Source organism: Oryctolagus cuniculus, chromosome 8, assembly GCF_964237555.1.
Source record: "Oryctolagus cuniculus chromosome 8, mOryCun1.1, whole genome shotgun sequence".
Lineage (NCBI taxonomy): Eukaryota > Metazoa > Chordata > Mammalia > Lagomorpha > Leporidae > Oryctolagus > Oryctolagus cuniculus.
Genome location: NC_091439.1, coordinates 64,405,442 through 64,417,156, shown reverse-complemented (window position 1 = coordinate 64,417,156; position 11,715 = coordinate 64,405,442). Strand labels below are relative to the sequence as shown.

The 11,715-nt window shown below is 38.7% G+C and overlaps 1 pseudogene; it reads left to right on the top strand.

The window, feature by feature from the left end:
• The first annotated feature begins 1,259 nt into the window (after nt 1-1,259).
• Nucleotides 1,260-2,390, top strand: LOC100346994 (leucine-rich repeat-containing protein 40 pseudogene; annotated as a pseudogene).
• The last annotated feature ends 9,325 nt before the right edge of the window (nt 2,391-11,715 follow it).

Genomic DNA, 11,715 nt, shown 5'->3' with positions numbered 1-11,715 from the left:
CCTCCAGTTCGACCAATAACCTGCAGGAGCTGATCCTGCTCCTGATTGGAGGAGAGCAGCGTGCTCGGCGTGTGGGTAGCAGAGTTGGGATTGGTGGAAGAGGACTATAAAGGAGGAGAGAGACAACATGCACCAGGAACATCTAAGGGGAACATCCGGATAACATCTGAGCAGCCCCTGAGAGAGCCGGCCGGCGGTGTGCCGCTCCCCCGTGGAAGTAGGGAAAGTGGCAGGGGAGGTGGAAGGGTTGCCAGCCAACCCGGGAAGGACCAGCAGTAAACCCGGGAAGGGCCGAGCAGACAAAAGAACAGCGCAGGGTCCTGTGTCGTTCCTCCGCGAAGAGGGGGAGCGACACATCCCATTCAGCAGCTTTGTTCCAAGCCATCTTCCTAATTAGAGATGCCAGATTCACCAAAGAAAAACACAAGACACACAATTAAACTTGAACACAAACATTTTTACTCTAAGTATACCTCATACTATATAATACATAAGACTATTTACACTATAAAGTCTTCATTGATGTACTTGAAATTCAAATTTTACTAGGTATCTGTATTTTACCTCTAGCTGTAGAATTAGAAGAGTAGCTGGCAATCTTCTACTACTAGTTGGAAACTTCCTCCCACTGCGTCCCTAGTACACGAACTCTTGTCTCAGGCTGGAAACTCAAGCTCCTTCCTCAGTCCACCACTTTGAAATTCTCTGTGTGTTTCTCATGGTTCACAGTATTCCAACCCCACTGCTTCCACTCACTCTCATGGCTCCTCATTTTGAGGGGAATGTGGGAGTTGCAAGAAGATAGAGTTATTTTAACAAATCCACATAAAACCTCATTTCTCTTGTAATCTTTTTATAGCATCAATTTTTTTCTTCTGGTTATAAGAATAATGCTTATTCATTGAACTGGGGGCATTTTTGATATAATAAAAAGAAATAAATATCCACATTACTCTCAAGACCCTCACTAGGACTCATCTTGCCAGTGGATTCACTTACTTGGTGTCTGTACCTTTGAGTGGGAAAGGTTAATGTTTACAAATGAAGGAAAAGGTTTAAAATGAAAATTCCTGGAGTCCATTGGAGCATTGCACAATGTGATCTAATGACTAGAGGTGTAAAGTACGATAAATTATAATTGTCAGGTCACTTGCAGATGACCTCCGACTTCTGCTTGCATTGACTGTTCTTGATATACATGATAATCAGTTGACATCCCTGCCTTCTGCTACAGGAGTTAGAAAACCTTCAGAAACTTAATGTCAGAATTAAGCCATCTGGATTGTAGTTCAAATCTCTTGGAAAGTATACCTCCTGAATGGGCTGGCATGGAATCACTAGAACTGCTTTATTTGCAGAGGAATAAACCACATTTTCTACCAGAATTTCCTTCTTGTAAACTCTTAAAGGAACTACATGTAGATGAAAACCAGATTGAAATGTTAGCAGCAGACTATCTTAAACACCTGAGTTCTATCCTGTGGCTAGAACTGAGGGATAACAAGTGAAAATCTGTTCCAGATGAAATTTCACTGCTACAGTCTTTGGAAAGGCTTGGCCTAAGCAACAATGATATTAGTAGTCACCCATATTTATTCACTGGGAAACCTTCATTCAAAATTCCTAGACCTAGAAGGAAATCTTTTGAGAACCATTCAAAGAAAAATAATAAAGAGAGGAACCCGAGAAGTCCTAAAATATCTACAAAGCAAGATCAAAGATCATGGACCTAGCTAGAGTGACTCTGTTACTAAGACTGTCATGACACTACTCAATGAATCCAAAGTCAATGTTCATGCCATCATCACATTAAAATTATTAGACTATAATGATAAGCAAACAACTTTGCTGATGAAATGTTTGATGCAATAAAAAGCACCATCATCATTTCTGTTAACTTCAGTAAGAATCAGCTATGTGAGATTCCAAAAAGAATTATAGAACTGAAGGAAATGGTTTCTGAAGTCAACCTCAGTTTTAGTAAGCTTTCCTGCATATCCTTGGAGTTATGTTTGCTTCAAAAATTAACTTTTTTATATCTCAGGATCAATTTTCTAAATTCTTTACCTGAAGAAATGAAATCATTGATAAGACTACAAATGATCAATCTTTCCTTTAATAGGTTCAAAATATCGCCTGAAGTTCTGTCCCTTATCCCCACACTTGAAACAATTCTGATTAGTAACAATCAAGTTGGATTTGTGGATCCTCAGAAAATGAAGACAATGGAAAATCTGACCAAGTTAGACCTTCAAAATAATGACCTTCTTCAAATTCCACCAGAGGTTGGTAACTGTGTGAACTTAAGAACATTACTTCTAGATGCCGCCTTATTAATGAAGGGAACAGCAGCTATACTGGAATATTTGAGAGACCGAATTCCTACTTAAATTAGAATTGTTGTATAATCCTGATCACGTGTAATCCTGATCACGTTAATTGTTTCGATGATATAACATTCTGTTTTAGTTCATCCTAAAGGTGATTGCTGTAATTGATCTTAGAATTCCCTAATCTCAGCTAGATATTGGGATAACTGACCTGAGCCATAATCACTGCCACTAAATATTTTTATACTAACAAACCAATTTAACATTTTGAATATGTTGTTTACTTTGCTAAAGGTGATAACCACATACTTGTGTAGTGTTCATACCTTGATTCTGAATGTTTTGCACGGGAATTATCCTAATCACTTCCATTCCCCTATACCGTGACAGGCACTTCCTTCAAAAATGAACTTTCATTTAATGTGGTTGAATATTTTTATAATAACAAAGTTTTTATAGATCTGGTTTTTTCTCCGCATTTCTTTTTGTATTCCGTATAGCTTGATCAATTGACCTGAATGTGACTACCCAATTTTTACATTTTTATTAACTATAAATTAAACTGAATTTTATTGAATATTGTTCTTTATCATTTAAAAAACTAAGGCATTTCCTACCTATATTAAGACTTTTGTGAAGTGGACATTCTCTATGTAAGTGTAAAATTAATGTTCACAGTCTTGTTCTTTAATTGAAATGTTTCTTTTCTACCGATTGGGTATACCTTTTTCCTGTTTTTATGAAATCATTTTCCCAGGATTGTTAATGTCACAGAACTGCTACTCAAGATACAATCTGGAGAAAATAGTGAAAGTGTTGTTACAACCGCTGTCACAATTTTGAATTTAAAACTTCACGATTGTTTTCAGTGATGTGTTATTATTTAAAGAAATTTTTTTAAAACTATATAAAAATTTTAAAAAAATTATAATTATCATTCCTTCAGAGTCTTAGAGTATTGTAAAGCTTGAGACCCACCTTTCAGTCTATTTGTTTTTCATTGAATGGTCAATGGTCAAAATTTATTCTCCATTTACCAAGAAACCTCTTAGAACATAGTTCAAATGACTTTTTTGCATATATGACTTATCTGATATTTCCTGTCTCCAAAGCCACATTCCACATTAATCAATCTTGACAGTGTATTAAAGTAGAACAAATATGTGATTGATTGACAGTGACAATTGCACTTGATTTTGAGTCTTCCTAACACTGCAGTGACAGGATTAGGTGCAGGCTGGAAATTGAGAGGGTGTATGGTGCTACTCAATAAATTCCAGTTACCTACTATTGGAAATTAACTTTTTAGAGTTAATCATTTTTTCTATCTCCTAGCCCTATGATTTTAAGGTATAGAGCCTCTCTTGCTCCTATCTCTCTCTCTACCTCTCTCTCTCTTTCTCTTCAATTGTATTCCGAAGGGGCTTTGAAGTTGCTGGGGATACTTAAGGAGTTAACTCTTCTGTACCTAACACAGTGTAGTAAGACAAGAAGAGGGTTGTTATGTTTTCACAGGAAGGGACCATAAGAAAAGATGACACCTCTGACCACATGTTCTTTCAGCTGCGTCTTACAAGAAGTTGCTTGTATACAGCTCTTATAGATAAGGACAAAGTATGCCTTCTGCCTTTCTTTCAGCCAGACTTACATCTCATATGCTGCACAGACTGAAGAATGACTGCAGATATGTACAAATCTGCCAGAGTACTCTAGAAAATTGCCCTGGACCCTTCTCCCATATCAGGCCTGTGCTACATCTCACTTCATCCCTATTTGACCCTGCACTCTTGGCAGGCTGTGTCTGATCCCACCTCTGGCAATTTAGACGTGGTAACTGTAATTGGTCTCACTGGGATTAGTTTCTCCACTCTGCCTAAGAGATTTTGGTCAAATTCTGACTCTGCTGGACAGATTGCCTCAGATAGTATAGCCTACCCTAATCCTAGCCTCTCATGACTTGGCTGATACCCCAGCCAAACTGGCCCTGGGACCATACTGGAACACTCTTTCAGAAGTCATGATTATTTTATGCTATTCATTTCTCCTTCTGCTCATCTTGGTGCTCCGCATAGGTACACGTGAGCCTTATTAGGAAAATACAATTAAAACAATGTGTAATACCTTTAATGAAAAGCTAGTTGGAAAAATAAACTTTGGAGTTTATTTGGCTGTTGAAAACACAGAGCTCATAAACAGCAATTGAGATGACAGCACCCCTGTTTCACGTTGCACAGCGTTTGTTTTATGGTACCGTGCAAAGTCACTTTTTCCAAACACAGAAAATCACAGGCTTCTCTGCACTTGGTAGCAATTTAACTGAGCACAGTCAGTTCCATGTTTACGTGGAGAAAAGTGAGCCTACTGTTTTTGACAGGGAGCTGGCCCCTCTGTGAGATCACATGAGGATATTATGCAGCCACCTGTTATAAGAGCTATTAAATTGGCCAGCAATTATCAACCTGCCTTTCTCCATCAAAGTGCTTAGAATAAAATGGTAATTATGAACATAAGGGTTATACAACACATTTCTCTGTTCTGTTATCAACTATATATATAGTGTTACCAGATTTATGAAATAGATATTCAGAAGCTATTTTTCTCTTTTCTTTGCATTAATAGCTCTTGGGTTTAAGGGCTTCCATCTTATTTCCTATAAGAACTCTGTTTTACTAAATTTGCTTAGAGCCAATCCTAGAATTATGACCCAGTCCACCTGAGTATTGAAATGGAAAGGGAACAATCAAGAAAGTAAGAAATTATAAGCACAAAAATTATAATGCCATTTGGGCTGGAATGAAGGCATATACTTTCGTGGAGGAGCTTAAGAACAGATACAAAGATGAGTGCTAGGGAAAAATCTCGGCAAAAATGGCATTGTGGCTGGCAGTGTAACGGGGTCCTTCTCAGGGAGAGACCCGATTCTGCTGCCACTGCTCTCTTTGACAAAAACTCACCTGGCTCCAAGGACTTACAAAGATCATTTAGTTTGTGTCAAGTGGCTCACCTCCATAAGCTCATCTAATTGCCCCAGAACTCTGCAAGGTATTGTTTCTTTCATACAGATGAAGAAGTTAGAGCTCATAGAGGTTAAGTCTTCTGCTCAAGGTTCTATGGTTCGTAAATGTCAGAGGCAAAAAAAAAAAAAAAAAAAAAAATCCAGGTCCATCTAACTTGAAAATTCAAGTCCTCTCCCCATCTTACTATGTTTTCTCCCTCAAGAATAAGGAACCCATGAATGAAAACCACATCCACATTCCATCAAGAAGAACACAAGATTTTATACAATAAGGTATTTCTTCAAGAAGTCGCTGCCACACACTCACATGTGCCAGCAAATTTCCCAGTATTTGCTCATAATGGGTTGAGGAACAAGAGAAGGGGATGGGAAATTAGCTTGTAAACCATGAGAAAACAAGATGTTTTCTCTGTTTTCAGACTCTCAGTTGTCAAGGCAAGACAGAGAATTGCTAATGTGTTTCCTGTCAAGATGTTTCTAACTGCAATAGTTACATTTTTTAATTATTTCACAGCATATTTTCTAATAGCGTCTTTTCACATGCAATTATGAGCTCGTGAACAACTCATACCATATTCTCACATTTCCTTTCTGAGAACTGAAGAACCTTAAAAATCAAACCAAGATGGAGTGACCTAAGCCAATACCTTTAAAAACAAGAAGTTACCTTTGCCCCAAATAAAAATTAAAGTTTAAAATTACAGCCCTAAACTTTTTCCCCCAAAGCTAAAATTAGGTGCAGCTATAAAATAAGGGACCCTATGCTTAGCTAGCTGCGACACTTGTGCCTGGCTGTGCTAAGACCTAACCCAGTTTGTATGCCTCCTAATACTCAAATAACGGTGTGGGAAGCGGGACGCCGCTCTCCCACAAGGGGAACAAAGGGAGCGAGAAGTCGTCCCCCCTCAGGGTGAACAAGATGGTGCTGGCAGGGAAAGGAACTACTAAAGAAGTAAACAACAAAATGGCAACGAAGTGCATATCTCCCATGTGATCTCGTAGCTGATTGGATAGAAGACGCATGCCCTTCACATGATCAGCTCGCTGATTGGACTGCTGTGTGTGTGGACTCTATAGTGCTTTTGATTGGTCGCTGCTGATATATAAACCGTGTGGCTTGTACTGGGGGCGCTCTCTGGACTTCGAGTTCAGGAGGCCCATCTGCACAGACGCCGGATAAATCCTCTTGCTTTTGCATCAGCTGGTCTGGAGTCTGAGTCTCTGGAGTGTGCCTCTCGACGTGTTAGCATCCTCACTCCGAGGGTCTAACAAGAACAAGTTCAAGGATTTCAATTCTCTCTGGGGAAAAAAAATCTAAGAAATGGATTATGCAGGCTTCTGCATTTCTCTATGAAATTCTTTGCCCTCCATAGGAATAGATGAATTTCGTCATATAAGAAGCACTTAGTGAGCAACTACTGTTTTCAAATCACTTTACTCAATAAAAATTGGAAATAGGAAAAAAATGGAAGATGATATGTTCTTGGTTTTAATAAACACAAAATGTGATTCAAAAGTCAGCACAAGAATTCATGATGACTACTATAGGCTGTGGGAGAAATATATGGCCTTTCTGCTCATCAGTGTTCCTAGTCTTATGCACAGACTTTCCCTCTTCCCCTAAGCCAAAGACTACCCTTTAACACAATATATGACATTTTGTCTCTTCCCTGAAGTTTGCACATACATACTGAGGTCCAGTTTTCAAACATTCATGTCTTCTGTACAATGCCATTGAGTCTGTTGTGAGCACTTGCTCTCTTGTTAAAATGTATTTATTTATTTACAACACAGGGTTATGGAGACAGAGACGGTGAGGAGGAGAGAGATATCCATCCGTTGGTTCACTACTCAAATGTCTGCAATGGCCAGGGCGAGGCCAGGCAGAAGCCAGGAGCCAGGAGTTTCCTGAGTTTCCTGTGGATCTTCCACAAGTTTGCAGCAGCCCAAGCACTTGCACCATTTTCTGCTGCTTTTGCAAGCACATTAGCAGAGATTTGATCAGAAATGGACTAGCCAGAGCTCAAACCAGTGCCTGTATATGCCGCAGGCATTGTGGGACATGTCTTAATTCACTGTGCCACGACGCTGGCCCCAGCACTAGCTCTTTACCAGGCATTTTTCTGGGAAATTTCATATCCAGTATCATATTTATTTTCATAGCAGCTTATCAATAAGTCAAGACTATTTTACAAATGAGGAAAGGAATCATGAGAAAGATGAAATAAATGACTAAAGACTGGGGTACCAGTTTGCAACAGCGTTTTCTCACTGGACTACTTTGTACTAAAGCATAGATAGAGGTCTTCAGAGTGCATAAAATTTCCTGCAGAGTACTTACAATACTGTGGACAACACAATTTTGAACGTGCGCATTGATGAGATATTGGGGCTACCTTAGAAGGAAGCTCTAAACGTAGATGATGTGGCCCTCTTCAACAAGGCAGTTAGTTCCCAAAGAAGGCTATTAGTTGGGACAACAATAATGTTCCTAGCAGCTGAAAGAAAATCCGTTAGTCTTGAATAGGGACTTTGGCCACACGGAACAGTATTCATTTCATAGAGGTTTGTGGGTCAGACTGCCAGATGAACTCTTGGGCATCTTTCAGCTACTTTATCAAGCAATTCATCATGGTCATGGATCACCTTAAAGGAAAATATTCTATGTGTATAGTTTTCCAGACAGCATAACGTCTAACTAAATAAATAAGAGTATATTGGAAGTAAGCAAATGTGCTTATTTGGCTACAGTCACATAATGGATAAGTCTGATCGGTAGGTGCCTCTAATTTCAGACTTTATTTTCACTCTGCTCCTGTAATGACACATTGAAGGAAGAATGTAATCCAGTTTTTAAAATTAAATTAGATATGAAATCTAAGAATCCCTCTAGATTTCACCTCACTCAAATATCATGTTTTCCCTGATTTGTGGTAACTAATAGAGTACAAAAAATGTAATATATAGGAGCAAAATTGACATTTTGAGATTTGATTATTGTTTATAGTCCTTGTCTATACACTTGAAGAATGGTAGCTTTCCTGCTTACTACTTATTGAATTCTTTATTTAGTGGAGGGTTAAGCTTGTGATTATAAAATAAAGTACGGGGGCCGGCGCTTTGGCATAATGAGTAAAGCCGCTGCCTACAGTGCTAGCATCCCATATGGGCACCAGTTTGAGTCCCGGCTGCTCTACTTCTGATCCAGCTCTCTGCTATGGCCTGGGAAAACAGTAGAAGATGGCCCAAGTCCTTGGGCCCCTGCACGCACGTGGGAGACCTGGAAGAAGCTCCTGGCTCCTGACTTCAGATTGGTGCAGCTCCGGCCATTGCAGCCGTTTGGGGAGTGAACCAGTGGAGGGAAGACCTCTATCTCTCTCTCTCTCTCTCTCTCCCTCTCTTTCTCTCTCTGTGAAACTCTTTGGAGTAAATAAATAAATGTTTAAAAAAATAAAGTAAGTAATTGTAAAAATTAAAAGAAAAAATAAAGGAAAGAGGAGGGAGGGTGGAAATGTGGGCAGGAGGGAGGGTAAGGTGAGAAGTATCATTATGTTCTTAATTCTGTGTGTATGAAATACATGAAATTTGTTCACCTTACATAAATTTAAAAACTTATAAAAAATTCCCACAAATTTCAAAAGTCTCCTCCTCCAACAAATTTTACAATGTAAACAAAATAATATAATAAAAGAAGTTCAGACTTCTAATCTAAGCAATAGATTGAGTTACCAAAGGAATCTTTTCACTCCAAATATATTGAAAATGCTATAAAAATATAATAAAGCACTTTCAAACAGTTACAGCCTAAGCTGAAAATAATTGTCTGATGTTAGAAATTAAGAACTCAAAACCAGAGCACTAAGTGAGTTCTACCCTTCTGTTTCTTCATGTGGATGACAGAATCAGATAGAAGCCTGAAAGGCTGAATTTCATGCTTGGCAGATACAAGAATTACAGCCACACTCCCAGGGGTTGAATGCTGTTCCTGTGCTAATCTTTAAACAAAGATGTGAACCAAGAAATAGTGATGCATTCTTGAAACAGAGATTCATGAAACTCTACCACCACGCTAAGGAAATGGCATGGAAGCCAAGTATCACAAGCAGTGGGTGGGAAAGAGAACTGAGAAATCTGAAACCCAATTCTTCCATATGTAAAGCTCATAAATTCAAAATTGAGCAATTAAAACAAAACCGATCCAGTACTGGTGGGACTCTGACACTCAGAAAAACATTCTTCAAAGGATGATGCACAAACAAACACTAAGAGCCGAGGAAGAAACTGTCAGAAATTATAGTCACAAATGCAATACAATGGAGAAGTCATTTCACAGAAAAACAAACAACAGAGAAATCTGGAAGAGATCCTAAAATAAACATGTTTAAAGTCCAATGGATAAAAATAGCAACAGAAATTTAAAACATGAATAAGATATAGAAAAACAACAGACAGACTTCATTCGAATACAACTAAAAGCACATTCTTGAGAAGTGGGCATTTTCAACAGTGACTTAAGCTATCACTTAGGATGCCTGCATTTCCTGTCACAGCCTCCTTTCAGTTCCGGATACTCTGCTTCTGACCTGTCTTTTCTGCTGACATACACCCTGTGAGGCAATAGTGGATGGCTCAAGTACCTGGGTCCCTGTCACCTACATGAGAGACCCAGATGGAGTTTGGAGTTCCTAGACAAGCCCTGGTTGCTTTGACATTTTGGGGAGTGGGCCAATGTACAGAAGATTGATCTCTCTCTCGCTCGCTCTCTCACTCTCTCTGTTTCAAATAACATGAAGATAAATAAATATTTTAAAAAAATTCTTGAGGGGCTGGCGCTGTGGTGTGGTGTGGCACCTGCAGTGCCGGCACCCCATAGAAGTGCCAGTTTGTGTCCAGCTGCTCCACTTCTGATCCAGCTCTCTACTATGGCCTGGGAAAACAGTGGGTGATGGCCCACGTGCTTGGGCCCCTGCACCTGCATGGGAGACCCAGAAGAATCTTCTGGTTCCTGGCGTCAGATCGGCCCAATTCTGGCTGTTGCAGCCATTTGGGGAGTGAAACGAGTGGAAGACCTTTCTCTGTAACTCTACCTCTCAAATGAATAAATAAAATCTTTAAAAAAAATTCCTGAAATGGAAATAAAGGAGATTAAGAAAGACAAATTTGTTTTTAAATATCTGACTAGATACAACAAAAATAATTAGTGAAATGGAAGACAAACTTATAGAAATTCTTTTGTGTGTTTAGCATTAGTGACAGTCCAGAGACAGAAATAAGAGGAACGAGCTAGAGGCAGGATTGACAACCCTGGGGTGTTCAACAGTGAGTGCTCAGACAAGTACACCTACAGATCACTCCTGATTTAACCTGAACTCGCTCTTGCACAATAGATGAGTGCTTTAAAAAGATTCTTGCAAAGAAAAAAAATTGATTGAAAAAATACTAACATTGCAAACCCCAACTGAAGCACATCTCAATAGCTTTTTAACAATATTGAGAACCATGCAACATCTTCACCCAGTAATTTATGAATAGCCACTAAAATAGTATATTTGAAATACATCTTTGGGGATTTATTTATTATTGAAATACAACAGCCACCTACCATTGGGGAAATTTCTGCTGTCACAAAATGATTAAAGCAATATAAGCAAACCAATATAGTGACAAATCAATACTCACTCCTGTAATGAGAAAAAGTATTTGGAGACACAGAGAAACACTGTTAACATTTAAAGAAATGAGTATTAGTATCAGTGAAGCAGTGCAGATGTTTGTCATACAGCTGGGGTAAACCACACAAGTTTCTGCCATGCTCAGCTTCTTGCATTTGCTAGATTCTTTCAGAGATAAAATGCATACACAACTTTCATTCATGAGTGGTTACTGCTTTAGTTAAACATTGATATACTAGCCACCTAGTCTATGATTCTAAAAAGTATTCAGGGAAAAGAGAAAAGAAATAGCCAAACACACACATGCAGTTCAATCAACAACCATTTGTGGATAAGCCATTGCAACAATAAATTGAAGCCCTAATGAGAAAAATGCTACAGTTTGTCACTCATCAGGTTAAACTTATTTTTTAAAATGAGAGTGTTCCATAAAAACAGATCTTTACAATAATTGTAATGAAATGTGGAACGACTAAGAAAATCTGTTGTTCTACAGAGAGGTTTCCCTGTTATGTAGCAAAGTACATAGAAGAGCTGCAGAACTTCATAACTCAGATGATTTTTCTTCAGAGAGAGAGAGAAGTATTCTGGGTTTACTTTCCTTCTATGATACAGAGAAGCTGTTGTTAAAATGTAGATATTTAAAGCAAAGGTGTTTATCTTGTCCTTTAAAGGAAAAAGTGACATTTTTACAATG